At 44.2% G+C, this 15,807-nt stretch overlaps 1 protein-coding gene across 2 annotated transcripts in view; it reads right to left on the minus strand.

Moving 5' to 3' along the window:
* PAK1 (p21 (RAC1) activated kinase 1) overlaps positions 1–14,195 on the minus strand; it is a 78,359-nt gene extending 64,164 nt beyond the window's left edge. The window contains exons 1-2 of one of the 2 annotated variants that reach the window (XM_027741074.2): positions 14,153–14,195; positions 12,683–13,144 (exon numbers count right to left, since the gene is read on the minus strand). The gene's annotated coding sequence lies outside the window, so the exon portion shown is untranslated. Of the gene's footprint in view, positions 1–12,366; positions 12,403–12,682; positions 13,145–14,152 lie in introns of those variants that run through there. The other variant, XM_027741075.2, reaches the window with a different exon arrangement.
* Positions 14,196–15,807: the final 1,612 nt, after the last annotated feature.

The following is a 15,807-nucleotide window of genomic DNA, read 5'->3' on the forward strand; positions in this document are numbered from 1 at the left end:
GACATTGATAGATGTCACACAGTCCAAGTTGCAAAAAACTGCAGATCTTAATGTTCTACCCTGACTGAAGTACTAAAGCAGGTATCTTCCTTGCTGCCACACAAAGTGTTTCTGTCCCTCACCAGCACGTCCCTGTGACACTCACGAGATTCAATAAAAATGCTCCTTTTGGATGAGGCTGTATGTGAAGCTGCCTGCCTGTACAGGCACTTCAAGGGTGGAGATTCCAACAGTTTCCTTCTTCCACACTCTCCATTCTTTGGCATTTATACCCTTCAGAAACCCATAGCAGTCCTGCCCTCCTCCTCATTTTATAAAAACTACACCAGTATATAGCTTTTATCTTCCTTTTACGTCAATCCCTCCAATCCCAAAGTCACTTGTGTTGCTTTCCTTTAATTTCCTCCTGTTTATCTGCTAGAAAGTAACAAAGATCAAAGGCACCATTACATCAGAAAAAAAAATCCCCCCCCACCCCTCACACTGATTAGCAACATCAGACCCAATTTTCAGAAAGATATTTAAGAGTTTTTAAAAATACTTTACCAGCTTAGGTGCCAAATCCCAACAGTTTCCGAGGGAATCAAGCGCCCACGCGCTTTCTGGATTCCCACTAGATGCCTACCCACATCTTTCAGTACGTAACCACATGAAACACTACTTTTGTTCTCAAGGTTAGGCTCTCAAGTGCTGCTAAGACAGTCCCTGAATGTTCCCACTGAAACCCATAGGCTACTAAGAGTTATGTCCCCTGGTTAGGAGGGAGGAAAAAGAAAAAAGAAGAGGAAGAAAAAAAAAAAAGGAAAAAAAAAAAGAAGAAAAAAACCTCCACAATTTTTTTTTGTTCTTTCATGCCCAGCAGATCTTACCAAATACCTGCTGCACAGTTCCTGCCAGATGAAAGTTTTGTTTTTATCTTGGCTATGAATTCTGAGGCACAGATGTTGCCGAAGTCCTTCTGTATATATTTCAGGGTATTCAGAAATAAAGTGACATTTGCTATACAAGAAATGTGTTTACCTTTTCCCCCCTGTGCCTACTGCTTCTCTGTTTGCCCTTGACAACCACATGGCAGAGCTAAGCATACTTTGTTTCCATCACAGCTCACTATAAGCCTTTATGGGCAGTGTTTAGGTGGAAAGTGACAAGGAATCTCAGCACCTCCATGAAAAAGCCACTAAACATTCGTATAAGAGATGATTATTTAATAAAGTTCGTGCGACTGGCAGCAGAACCAACTTAATTCTGTCTTGGATCAAAACTATAGTTCCAGCTGGACACCAGTAAGAAGTTTGGGCCCAGCTTATAACCTGCTGGGGAAAACATTCTTTCTATTCTGAACCATCTTTTCAAGATTCAAAAATATATATAACAGTTACACAACGCAAGACATTATGCAGCTGGTGATGGGAAAATCCCAAAAGTGCTCTGTTACACTAACAAATGAACCTACTTGGCAAAGCATGGAAGTCCCTACAGCATGGCAGGGATTACAAGCATTATGCCTCTATAAAGAATCAAAGAATACAGAGTAACACAATAACAGGAGCGGGGAGACATATATGTTGTCATTTTTTGTCAGGCTCCTTCTCCCAAATACATTTACTAAAGACAGAGAACCAGCTAGAGAGGAGTCAAAATCGACAGGCTAAGAGAATTGAAGCTCTTTGGCCTGGAGAAAAGAAGGCTCTGGGGAAACCTTAGAGTTCCTTTCAGTACCTAAAGGAAGCCTACAGAAAGACTGGAGAGGGACTTTTCGCAAGCCATGTAGGGATAAGACAAGGGGGAAAGGCCTTAAGCTGAAGGAGGGTAGGTTTGCACTAGATACTAGGAAGAAATTCTTTACTAGGAGGGTGCTGAGGAACTGAAACAGGTTGCCCAGAGAGGTTGTGAACTCCCCACGCCTGGAAGTGTTCAAGGCCAGGCTGGATGAGGCTTTGAGTAAGCTGGTCTAATGGAAGGTTCCCTGCCCATGGCAGGGGGGTTGGAACAAGATGATCTTTAAGGTCCCTTCCAACCTAAACTATTCTATGGTTCTATGATTCTATAAAATCCATTCTGTACCAAGGACTTTCAGATATACAGGAGCATATCTAGCAGGAGCTGACTGAGCAGGTGCTAGAGGTTCAGAGAACTTGGGGACAGAGGAATGTAAGAACAAAATAATTTAAAAAAAAAGCTGTATACAGCGGGTACCACAATGACAGAGTAAAAAGGCACTTACTTGAGGGCCAATTCTGAGAAGCCACTAGATCTCACCATATGTCTTACAACCCTTGCCTCCAGCTTTCAAACCTGCAGGCACCTCCGTGATCTTTAATACTACACCACAGCTACCTTCACTCACACTGCTTTGCAAAGTTTCCTGCCAGGTCAGCTCACAGCCAAGCGCTGAAAAGGAAAAGCACCCTCGCCTTTGGATGGCTGTGTGCCACGATGAGCTCAGCTGTGTCAAGCTTCATCCTCCAATCACAGCTTCTAAAAGACTCAAGCGAAGAGCACACTCCCAGCAGGTGGAGAGAGATCCCTCCTGTCCTTTCATCATGCATTCAGTCTCCAAGAAAATGCAAGTTCAGAATTATACTTTTAATGTTAATTTTGAGCTGACCACATCAAAAGGAAAACAGCTGCCAACAGCCACATCCTTGCTTTATAGTTTGGGGGGGGGGGTTGGTTTTGAGAAAAAAAAGCAAAACACAAGCTTCTCATCTGTTAGTCAAGAAGAATGCTAAGTCAACCACAGATTCTTTCCTCGCAAATTTGTAGTTAGTTCATTAGGAATTTAGGATCAGAGCCCTCGTAGAGTGGTCAAACAGTCTTTATGCTGAAACTAGCACAGGTTATGCTTTATAGAGAAGCCTTTCACTGCTCACCTCATTCACACCCGTTGAAAAGAATAACAAGGCTCACAAGAGCCCCACTACAGAAGGGAAGCGCATGAATTCATGAAAAAGGAGGAAGACAGACCACAGAGATCACACATGCTCATCCTATCGGACTTCAGATGATTTACCTATAGCTACAGGAAGTGCAGATGGAACAGAATCTCAGGCCTTCAAAAACAAACACAACTACACCACACATTGGATGAGATCATCTTATTGAAGTCACTGCTCCTCAATATGAGCCAAAATAACAGGGTGGGATTCAAAGAGCAACTGAACATCATCAGAAACACACGGTATCCACTGTAATACTAAATTTAAAGCTTGATAACAGAAGCAGGTATGATGTTAAATGCAGTTAGCCAGGTAAGATTCTGCTGCTCCAGTAAGATTCCTTTCATCTCCACGACCGTTACATCCTGAACTGCACATTTACCCATTTCACGCTGCCGCATGTCAGCATGTGACGAAATGTTTCTAAAACAGACAAAAAAAGCCCACACAAACATTGTTGGTGGCGTTTGGACTAGGTCCCAGGATGAATAAATACTGGATCAGAAGGCAGGAAAGGCTCCCATTGGATGTACCTAGTGTAAGAAAGGATTGGCTCTTAAAAAAACAAAGGTCATCTAGAATAAAATTGATAATGTGAATTAAAGAAAGAAAAGAAATTATCCTGATGATCCCCTAATGAAGCACAGAAGATAAAGGAAATCAAGCTGAGATCATCTCAGCGTTGACATTTTTCCAAAGTAGCAAATAACTTTAAAAGAAGACACACAAGAAAAGACATTTTTGGTCAAACCCAGTAAATGACTAAATTCTTACAAATTCTTCCAGCTCATCATTTCTGAATGTTTTTCTTTTGCAACTCAAGGACTTGTCTCAGAGACACACAAAACAAATGAAAAAGCCGGCACTCTGAAGTCTACAAGGTAATGAGATTTCTGATCTACCCTTGCAGCCATCTCCTGCCCCGTCCCCCCCAAATCCCCTCTCCACCATGAGTAAACTGGAGACAAGACTGGGAGGGAGGACTGTTAATATGAGCTGGCAGGACACTGTTTCAGCAAATATAACTTAGATGTGAAAGCCAGAAGCCCTACTATGACAGCGTGGTGAGTCACTTGATGACAAGTCATTGAGGCATTTAGAGACTGATTTTGAATTCTAACAAGTGACACTGTTTTGCCTCCTCTAACTGAAGGATGTGCCTTTATTGAACCTAGAATTCAAACACCGCCTGTGACCGTCTGCCTCCATCTAAAGGCAGCCTACACAGGGAAATATACTGTTGTGTTCTACTTTCTGGCTTGCAGCAGAGCCCTGAAGGAATCTGGAGTTGTTTGCTTTCTCTTCTGAAGTCCCACTTCCGTCATTCCCAGTCCTACCCTCACCTCCTCAATCTTTCTAAAGGAGATCTACACATTTAAATATTTCCAAATATCTCATTACCAAAACTACCTGCTTGATAGAAGAAGCCAATGCATGTAAGGTTTCTTACCCTACTCAATCTTCATCCTCCTCCCAAGCCCTGAAGAAGACACTTCTTACTGGGGTGGAGGACAAAATATTTTACCTCCCTGCTATTCATCTGTGTTTGCCCAGTATCTTCAGGATCACAGAAGTATGAGTACTCTGTTTCTCATCAGTCTTAGGAGCAGCCAGGGAAAGTAAAGATAGGCCGATGAACAAGGTTTCTGTAGAAAGGCAGAAGGAAAACAAACAAACTAACAAACAAGGCTTTAAGAGATATAACCGGGGAATGGAAACAGAGAAAAGAAACCAAACAAACAGGAAGAATACAGAAGTTAGTTCCCCCACACACAGTCCAAGTTAAGTTCAGTTTGGTTGTCAGGGCTCCCAGAAATGGCAAAAGAGACACTAGTCCGGAGATTACAACTTCATCAAGATAAAGTGTCGGTTTAATTTTATTCATACTCTTCAAAATCTGGTTTAGGAACATAACTAAGAGATTAAAGCAGGCCTGGAAAAGTACTTCCAGTTTCACTTTTGCAGAGTCTTTTGGCACATCCTAAGGTAGTGGATGAGACTCCTGCTGCTTTTTGTGAATTTGGTATGGCATTTTTACTCATTCTCTGTTACCAAGGGAGTCAAAATTGCATAGAAGAATTTATAGCACACACAAATGTAAGAGACTGCAATTTTTCCCAGACACTTTATTACCAAGACACATAGGCTGATGCAACAACAAGAAATTTGATGAGTTAGAAATTAAAATATAGATTTTTGTACTAGATTAACATAACTGTGAGACAATACTTCTCAGTGGTGCTGCAGTTCCCTCTCCTTCTTCCCCTCACTTCTCTGGCTTTCTTTAAGGCTACTCAGTGAAGATTTCAGTGATTCTAGAAAATGAAGTTATAATGGTAGTAACTTATTGTTAGGATGTAGTAGATACCCTCACTTCCTCACCCAAAATTAGGAACTAGAGACTCAAACGAAAGCCTCTGCATGCCTAAATCTCATTATTTAAGTCTTCGAGGCACATTTGGATCAAAATCTGTCATTTCACTCTACAGATAGGAGTGGGAGAAGTCTCTTTTATATGACACATATTTTTGCATAGCTTTCACATCTCCAGAATCTTGGAGCTTAACAGAAAGCATCAAACACCTTAACACACACCCACAACGTGTATACATTTTACCAAAGAACCTTCCCAATGACTTTGATTATCAGAGAGGGGATTATGAAGAAAGGTTTTGATGAAGGGTTCTGTGGCATTACCACCATTCATTTCTAGGCCTCTCCTTTGAGTTCGGCTCCCAAAGTTTTTCTGTTATCATCTCTGATCTGTGATTACAATGCCAGAGAAGCAACACTGAAGGTGAATGCACATCTTATTCCAGAGCAGGACTGAGGAGGAGAACAATGGCAGGGCAAAACAGGAAAATGAATTATAAGCTTGTGGTTAGCATTTTGTGGTTAAAAGAAGATTTAGCGCTCCTGGGCAGTGTGGCAAGAAAATCCTATCAAACTTCTGTGGCAAAAAGAAATAGCAGTGATCACATCCATAAGAAGTGTCCTCCACTTAACAATCATTCCAGGATCTTCGTTTTAGGACTTTATCTTCCTCCAGCCTCTCTCTTGCATGGAAACTGAATATTCCTAGAACAATTTCTCATTTCAGTGAGAATTGCCATGAGTCAAGTGACTCAAACCTTCTCAAGCAAAGCCTTTATTAAAGATATTATTAAAAATAAAAAACCACAATACTTAATAAAGCACAGAAGCCACACTGGAAATCTAGCTTCAAGTCATTTTAAGTTCCACAAGGCAATTAGATCTGTAGCCTGAAAAATCACATTTATGTATTACAAAGGCCATATACATATTTCTGAAGAATTAGGAAAAATTTGACATTTTTGCCCTTTAGGAACAACATTCCCTTTCACATACTTTTCCTTCAGTTCCTGAGCTTGAATCAAGGGGTTTTCCCTCTGTGTGCTGTGTTTTGAAACAGACTTGTCTGATTTGCTAAAAATTGGCCAGTATGCCAGTATCTGCTTTTTGATTTTTGACCCTACCTACAGCAACATTAGTCCAATTACACACTTACTTGGATCACTTTCTCTTCAAGCAACCTTTTAGGACATAATACTATGACTACATCTTCCAGTGTCTTAAAAACAGTAGCCTATTAAAAACAAAGCTTTACTAAATAAAACACTGACGAACCTAGAGTCCATTAAAAGTTAACACATTCTGTGGTTCGAGAAGGAAAATGACATTAAAATTCATCTTGAGTGAGGTATTCCTGAAAGGATAAGAACACATAAATTGTTTTATTTCCAGAAGAACTGCAAAATGTAATGGGACTTTTATAATTGAGTGTTTTATTAATTTTAATGAGCTAATAAATACTGCATTTCAAATCCTGATGTGTCCATTTGTTGCTAATCCCTCTTTGTGCTTCGCACTCCTTGGTCTTTGCAGCTGTTACCTGACAAATCTATCTTCTACTGTGAAGAGACACCGGAGTTCGGACTCAGGTGACCAGTTTAACAAACAAGAAAGCAACGGATATATTATGAGCCTGGCCTCATTTTCCCCCCCCACCTCAATGCTGGTGTTAGAGAGCTCAGTAACAGCCTCAGACACATGCTGCACCTTACACAGAGCTTAGCACACGGCCTTGAGCTGAATAAATCTAACAGCTTCAGTAGTATATACAGAACTGGGAAAGGGGGGGTTGGAATATTCCCCGCTTCTGCTGCTGAAGGAAATCAGCTTTTCCTTCATGCCAAACAAGTTTGAACTCTGGAGACACATGAATTCCACCTTCAGCTGTGACTTCTAGCCTCTCCAAAGCATGGCTGAAATAAGACATTCTTGAAATATCTACCAAAGGCAAATCATAGAATCATCCCAGCACAAAGCCTTTAAGTAAAACTTCTTGGTGAAACCACATAATGTTCACTTACAGATAGCTGGGGAAATTAAATCAGTGTTTTACAAAAGGAATCATTTCTCTACTCTTTCTACAGAAGAGCCTGTGTTAAGTGGCCAAGCAGATCAGCAGAGAATGTGCATTTGGGATTATGTGGGTACAAACAATAATCTATCTTGGAATTTCTTTATGCTAAAGAAGTGATAAGGTATTTCACATTACACTATATGTAAATGGGGAGAAAAAACACCTGAAACAAGTCCCTGGTTCAAATACAAATATTTCTCACTTCAGCTCTTATTTCATGAATACAACATAAACCCTGAGAGACAGGTTTTGTCTTCTAAGTGAAGCATCATCTAAAATACTTGTGCGCCATTACAGTCATTAAGTTGATAGTTCAAAGCCCTACTGATGCTTAGAGAAAGTAACTCAAAGTGGTGCTGTGACACCTTAGCAAGCCTGTCTGTCAAACTGCATCGTAACCTTTCGTATTTGATTTTCCTTCTCTCTGCTGCCATCTGTAAAGTCATCCAGCGGCATCAACTGTAATCCACAGGCGGACACACTGTAACTACATGCATCAAGGTCTTAAGAGCAGGAGACAATGCCTTAAGGTAAATCTGTATGACTCCTCCATCCCAAAAACACACATAATATGAATAGCATTTATTTTGCTCCACCATTTTCCTTTTAGGTTACAGGTAGACAAACTTAATGGGAAAAGAAATAAGAAAAGGCATGAAACAAGGCTTTAAGCCCCACCTGCCTGCAGCATGTACTTGCCACTTGACTTCCTCGTAGTGCCACAGCTACAGCCCCACCTAGATCAAGGAACTGTTTGCAGCTAGATGTCGTACACTTCAAGGCAGTCACGATATATTACACACACTGTCTCTCACATGGCAGTTGAGATCACAAAGGGCTACTTTGGTAGAAATTACCTCTTTTCAGAAAGTACATTTAGCTACTACTTCTGCAGTCTTACGATTTGTCCTGATTTTCCCAGATTAGGACTATTTTTCTACACCATTAACTTTTTTCCCTCCTCCTTTTTTTAAGCCCTAAGATGATAAAGGGATGCCGGATTCACCATCACTTTACTTCACTGATTCTCGGCAGGAAGGAGGAAACAGAATGGCTTTAAGGCAGTTGCACCAGCTTAAGAGGAAAACAAACTAGCTATATAGCAGGTCCAAAGAGTACAGATTGCAAGAAGGAAAGAAACCATGGAAGGGAAGTTATTGTTTAACCTGCTTCTCAGACTATATGCACAAGATTGATAGTATACAAGTGGAAACTGGAACACTTGGGTTGCCAGTCTGAAAATGTATATTAGTGTACAAACCAGAACTGAACTTCAACTTTTTCTTCAAATTCCCCCGGAAATAAACAAAAAAAAAAGCTATCTGATTAGTGTATTTCCTCTTCCCCATCCCAACAAACAAGTGCTAAAATGAAGGGAATTGGTGAAAGCTATGCTACTACAGTGCTTTTTCTGGTGGATCTGTTAGCAGTGGTACTTGCCTGCATCCCCACAGTGAGGGGAGCAGCTGAAACTCCTCTCAGCTACCTGCTGCCATGTATAACACAACACATGGGAGACAGAGGAGACCAGGGTGACTACAGGAGGAATCAGCATTTTTAGACTGCACCTCTCTGACCTATTTTGAAAACACCCACTGGAGGATGATATAAAGCACATCCTAAAAGGCCCTTTTTCTCTCTGCTGATCATAATGGAAGCCTGAGGAGACTTGTTCAGCTCTGAGCATCCATGTTTTCATCAAGTGAAACCCATGAAGGGCCCTGAAACTGTGACACACACCCCACTGCCATGCTGGAAAAGAGACAGATCATCGGAGGACCCAGACTCCCACCCCCAGCTCTGAGGATGTGCCTGAGGAGGGATGGGACAAAAGTAAGCTCCCTCTCCTGCACAAAGCCAGGAGCAGTCATCATCACTGGCAGCAGTGAGTGTTACCCCTCACAGCCATAACATCCATGTCTACACATGCTGTGCACAGCTGCACCCAAGAGCAAGAATTTCAAACTCAAACTTCAGTTTGAGTAAAAACCTGGTTAGCACAAGCAGCATTAGGTACTTTTAACCTATTCATTGCTAAAGAACACCATGTGCCTTAAGTTCAGAAGGGAAGATCTGATCCCAGTGACTTATAGGCCACATCAGTGAGCATCTGCTGACAGCCCCAGTTCCACTGCCACCAAAGGGAATGGACCTAGCCATTCCCACCTCTGGGAACAGGGGCGCAAAGCAGTTCCTCCCAGGTCAGAGCTGTACAAGTGCATGAGTCACACACCAGACTATTTTCTCCATAAGAGCAAGCCCTCAGCATCAAGCAGAACATGCTTACATTCTCCCCAATTCCTATACAGGCCAAGACATCAGGCTGAGAAAAACAGTTCAGTTCCTTGCCAGGTATAGAAAAAGGCTCTTTCACACAACACAGTTCTGGCACACAATATTCTTTTGCCTTCCCATAGAGGTAAAAAGCCAACAAGAGGTATTCTTGTACCTAATAAAAGGGCTAGTGCCTGCCTAGGCTTTAAAGAAATATGACATTTTTAGTTGCCTGGTTTCAGTCTATGTCTTGTACCTCCTCACCCAGACCGATCAGTTCCTTTACAAGTCTATTTGCTTCTGTTATCTGCTGTTGACAGGATGAACTGTAAAACCAGATCACTTTAAGGGTGGAGCTCTGGATCACTTCTGTATTTTGCTACAGAGAAAAGTCTATTTTAGCTCTAGGTGGTTCTGTACCCTCTTACAAATGTAAGGGAACTGGACCATAACAACTAGCTTTGGAAACTACAAAACTTCCCACACCAAGGAAGTGAGACAGGTGCACAAAAAGGAGAAAGAAGGAAAGAAGCCACACTGCAGCTCACTCACATTCAAAAAAGACAAAACACTAGTTAGCAAACTAGGTGAAATTTATGCATTGGAGTCAAAGCTGAGAGAAAAAGTCTCCCTCCACAGACCTGGAAATGGATAATCAAGCAGTTCTTTGACCTCTCAGGCAAAAAGAGACAGCATCAGTTTTCAGTTCAGTGCAAGCAAGGCAGTCATAAACACAATAAACAAAAAATACGTTTTCACTTGTGGCAGTTATACTGAACTTGTCGCTTATTTCTTCCAATATCCCCATGATACACAGAAAAGTATGAACTAAAAGCCTCACTTCTCCTTATTCTTTTTTTCTGAGCAACATCCAGAGCACATAATATTTCCTAAAACCAGTAAAAGCATTCTTGCTGTCATGATACAAGAGCATTTTGCTCTTCAATTTTATTTTTGGCTTTCATTTCCAAATCAAAGAATGGTAGTTATATCATCCCATTTAAAGATGTTGGTTCCTCCCCACGGGACTCAAAAAGGCTAAAAAAAAAAAAAAAGTCTTATCAGCCTCCAGTTTTAATCTCCAGCTTTGCTATACAGTACAGCTGAGAACAAATTCTTCCCCGTGGCACAAGACAGGCAATCCAGACTTAAACAGAATCAGTACGCAGACATATTTAAATTCCCACCATACCTTCTGTTCTCTGTGCAGAAATGAGTTTCACTTCTCTGACTTATCCACAGAAAGTGCACAGGGAAAAGCAATTTCCAAGCATCCACTGGACACACACACAAACTGTTCCACAAGGAGTTTTTCCAGCCTTACCCTAAAAAGCTGCGAACAAGATGAACACACCCACACTAAAGAAGTATTAGAGCAGCAAACAGGAAGATGCTCCCTTCTTGGCCAGTGAATGTGCGCAACACCAGGAAACTCCAGGTAAAGAAAAGGGGGAGGTAGTTCAGTGAAAGGCATCAGTAAGCCACTGTACAAAGAGTAATTGCAAGCAAAGAAAACAAACAGTCTTCCGTCTGAGCCCGACACAGCCATTTCACCCAACTACAATACCTGCTTTCACTGTGAAAATTAAAATCTTGGCTAACTAAACAGCTTTTACGATTGTTCTTACACACACGCACACATATATCTCATACTTAATTACCACATCAAGTACAAGCCTTACAGCCGGTAACAGGTCCCAAGCAAAGAGCCAGGTTTTGACACCTATTTATAAATCTTGTTCCTGAAGAAAAAAACTCCTGGAGGCAATGTCGGAATAAGGCTCAAGTAATGCTCAGCAGGAGCAGATGCACCGTGACACACATACGGGATGGAGCCAGCTATTCCCAACAATCATGAATTTTAAGCCCTCTGGTAACAAAAGCATCAAGAACACGGACTGCAGGCATGGAAGAGCTGTGGATTAGGGCATTTCCATGCACAGTGGAAGACAGAAGCGCTGCTGCCCCTGATGACTCGCCCTGCTGGTGCTGCCTCTCCTTCGGTCTCCCAGGAGCACTCGAGAGCACCCAAAGGTGCCACCCATCTCCGATGTTCCTTCACTGCTACCCACTCCCCTGGCAGAAGCCCCTGCTTTGAAGGACGCTGGACTAGAGACCTTCTGAGGTCTCTTCCCATCTGAATCATCCCACGATCCTAAGTTCAGCTTTGCTTTCAAGTACTTTACTAGCAAAAAGCCACGGTTTCGTACACGCACGCGAGCGGAGGGGTTAAAAGACAAGCTCCCACCTCGCCATCCCTCCGCACCAGCCACACAAAGCCTAGGGCTTCATCACCCCATCGCCCAGCATGGGTCCAGCTCCTCAATTCTTTGTGTTTGCCCAAAGCGCCCGCCTCTCCAATCGGACCCTGGACGGGGTGCTCGGCAGAAACTCTGGGCTGAGCCCCGATTCCCACCCCAACCTCTGCCCCGAGACCCCAAGCATGAGGCCCCGAGCGGCTCCCCGCTTGCACAGCCCGGGGGCTGAGGACAACTCCCTTTATCAAATGAATGAGCCGGGGAGGTAGGAGGCGGGGGAGACCGGAGGGGGAAGGCAGGCTCCGTACCTCCCTCCTAAAAGAAAAGAAGAAAAGAAGGAGGTGGGGGGGAGTGGGAGAAAAAAGAGGCCGGCCGCTCAACCTCTGTGCAAACTTCCCGGTTACAAAACAAGGGAGGAAATCCCCTTCCCCGGCGCGGCAGGACTCACCTTCCGCCCGCCGCAAGGTGCTGCCCGGCTCTCCCGCGGCTCCGCGCCCGGCCCCGCTCCCCACACCGCCGTCCCTCCCTCCCTCCCGCCGCCCCTATTGTGGGCCCGGCACCGCCTCCCGCACCCTGCCCGCCTTGCCGCGGCCATTGGCTGCGGGGGGCCCGCCCCGCCGCCCCCCGGCCGCCAAGGTGGGCAGCGGGGCCCGCGGCACCCGGGCAGGGGGGCCGGTCCTGCCCGCTCCGATCGGCGCCCGGGGCGCGGCATCGCAGCCGAGCGGCCCGCGGCGGAAAGTTTTTTTGGGGGGAGGGGGTGGTACCTTCCGGGTGCGGCAGATCGGGACTCCGGACTGTGTTCCCCAGTGCTGCCTCGGGAAGGGGCGGCTGCCCAGCGCCCCGCGGCTCCGCAGGGCAGAGGGCGGGAGCGGCGCCGGCCTGGGACGTAGAAGTCTTGGGCGATCACGCCATCGGCGGAGCCGCCACGCGGGGAGTGGATCGCCGGCAATCACACCCTTGGCGAGCGGCGCTGCAAGGACTTTATTTCTGCTCCCCGTATCGCGCTGTGCTACCGCTGAGCCGGCTCCATTGTGCTGAGCGCTGTGTGCGTGCAGATCCAAAAAAGGCAAGAATAAAAAGGGCTCTGCCTTGCCGCTGTGTTGCAAAAGCCGAGGCGTCTATACCTTATATTGCCGAGATCCGGGTGTTCCCTCTCCCCGTGATCTAAAGCTTGCTGGAAACTTGTCACCCTAGTTAACAGGAGTTTTCGGCTCAGCGCGTGTGCTCTGCCGAGAGAGGAAAAGAGGAGGGATTTGACTGCACGTAGGGCTGCACTGCTCTCCAGAACGGAGCACGGGCATGGCGAGGTTGTGCTCTGCGGACCTGCTCTCTAGATGTACAAGAATTAAATGTTGAGTGAAGCAGGTAGATACAGGCAAAAGAGAGACAAATAATACAGGACACCAGATCTGCCTTTTGTGCCGAGACAACATTCCCCCTATATGTGACTGATTAAGACAGCGCTGCCACAGTCTTCCACTTCCCCCTTGTACGAACATTTCCAAGTTCCAGTGACAAGTTTGTTCGGGAGCTAAACCAGCAGAAAATTAACATCGCAAAAGTAAACAAATGGAGGAAGTGAGAATGCGAGTCTAGGACTGATAGAGTGGGATTGCCACAGAGCTGATTTCAATCAGCTGAACCTGCTGTGGAACTGAACACTTGGAATCGCTTCCCTCTGTTGGATACGTTTAAAATTGGATTCAAATTCACACACACAGGCATGAGCTCCCCCAAGCACCGTCTGGCCGTAGTCTGTCCTCTGGTTGCAACATAAAAGTGTTTGTGTCAGTTCAGGGTAGTATATCAGTAACTTCGCTTCAAAGACAGCCACAGGACCAGCCTGTATCAAGAATCCCACAGTTACATGGGAGCTTACAGGATTGCTGCTGGCAGGGAACTGAGGCAAAAACCAGGCAGCTCAGCTTAAATGCCAGATCCATAAAGGGGGCACCATCAAAGCTGGAGTTAAAACCCAACAGTTACCCTTCAGCCCTGAACCGAGACCTGAAGACTAATTTCCTTTTGTACCACACTTGAAATCTCAAAGCCTTTTCAGAAATATGGATACACCCTGATAATTTAAAAAAATAAATTTTGAAGCCAGGCAAGAGAATACGCAAAAACACGCCTTGTTTGGCAAGTTATTTTGCCAAATACATCCATTCAACCCCATGGAAAATGGACGAGTAAGGTAATTGCAGTGGTTGACCTAAGGCCTGGTCCATACATACCTGGTGTACTGCACTCTACTCAGCCTTAGTGAGGCTGCATCCGGAGTACCGTGTCCAGTTTTGCACTCCTCAGTACAAGAGACACATGGAGCTTCTGGAGCGGGTCCACGGGGAACTACAAAGATGATTAAGGGACTGGAGCATTTCTCTGCAGGAGCTTCAGCCTTAAGAAGAGATGACCGAGAGGGGACCTCATCAATGTCTGTAAGTATCTGAAGGGAGAGTGTCATGAGTATGGAGCCAGACTCTTTTCAGTGTGCCAAGTAATAAGACAAGAGAAAACAGAAAATGATCCACAGAAAGTTCCACCTGAATATGAGGAAGAACTTCTTTACTGTGCAGGTGACCACGCACTGTAACAGATTGCCCAGAGAAGTTGTGGAGTCTTCCTCACTGGAGATATTCAAGAACCATCCTGATGGAATTCTGTGCAACATGCTTGAGGACGACTCTGCTTGAGTAGGGAGGTTGGACCAGGTGACCCACTGTGGCCCCTTCCAACCTTACCCATTCTGGAGTCTGTGACACTAAGAGCCCCTTCTCTGGCTGTATAAAGGTATTTAAAGAAGCGTGAAATAACCAGGACTTCCATTATAGGTGCTTTAAAGCCACTTGAAAATGAGGAAAGACAATCTATACACAGGTTAACTCAGTTCAAAAATTCTTTCAATTAAACCTTTGTATATTTACTGCCAAGGGATCTCACCAAAACTTTCAGAACTGTGTTCTTACCTTTTGCTATTATCCTACTCTGCAGTAATGTGGAATCCTAAAGAGGTATCCTGAAGGGATATTCTGGGATTACAATACTTACAGTTTTCTGAATTTTCCCAAATTTTGAGATTCCTTTGTCTGAAACTATTGCTGGATATTTCAGAGGGAGTTCCAAAACAAAAGGAGGAGAATGTCCATGAACAACACCAGAATGGGATATAAAGCTACAACTGCAAACCAGAATTTGGTACTTGAGAAAGGAATGAGTGAAATGTAAATCATTTTATTTGCATTTCTAAGCACTCAGAGCAAAGTGTTCAGGGGGTTTTCAGGGAAAGGATCCATCCTGCCTTGTAATCAGGTTAAAGTCAGATGGCTCTTTTCCAGTGTGGACAAAAAAGGGGATTTCTTACACCTCCAAAGGGTTTCCTGTGTTCTGTGGGAAGAAGCCTGGCACCAGGCCCCAGCCTCAAAGACCAGCTCTGTTGAACAATCAGTTTTATAGTGATCACGTAAGAACTGTATTTTGCTCCCCTTCAGACACACAGCAGAACAAGCAGTACCACTGCTGTAGGGCATAGCCTGATGATTTCTTCTTTGTCAGCAGTACCAGTATCAATAGTTCTTAGTCTGCTGTGCATCTCTGTTCCTGAGCTATTCCCTGCACTGTGCCAGCACAGCTATTTGTGCAGCTATGTAAGGGAAGGGATCAAGGAACTGGTTCACCCAAGATTTTTTCTGGATGTTTTTCAGCCAGATCAAATCCCCAAATATCTTGGCTGACACAATGCAGGGGGAACACAAGAACATGTGTAATCACAGATGCTAAAACTTAGCTGAGGGACAGTAACTTCTTAGGATGTACCAGCTTAGTCACCTGCAATAACCCGTCCACTCCTTTAATCTGCTCTAGCAAATAGAGACAAATTGGCTGCAGCCTA

This window comes from Pipra filicauda, unplaced genomic scaffold (assembly GCF_003945595.2).
Source record: "Pipra filicauda isolate LSUMZ 115617 unplaced genomic scaffold, ASM394559v2 scaffold183_size1465899_pilon, whole genome shotgun sequence".
Taxonomy (NCBI): domain Eukaryota; kingdom Metazoa; phylum Chordata; class Aves; order Passeriformes; family Pipridae; genus Pipra; species Pipra filicauda.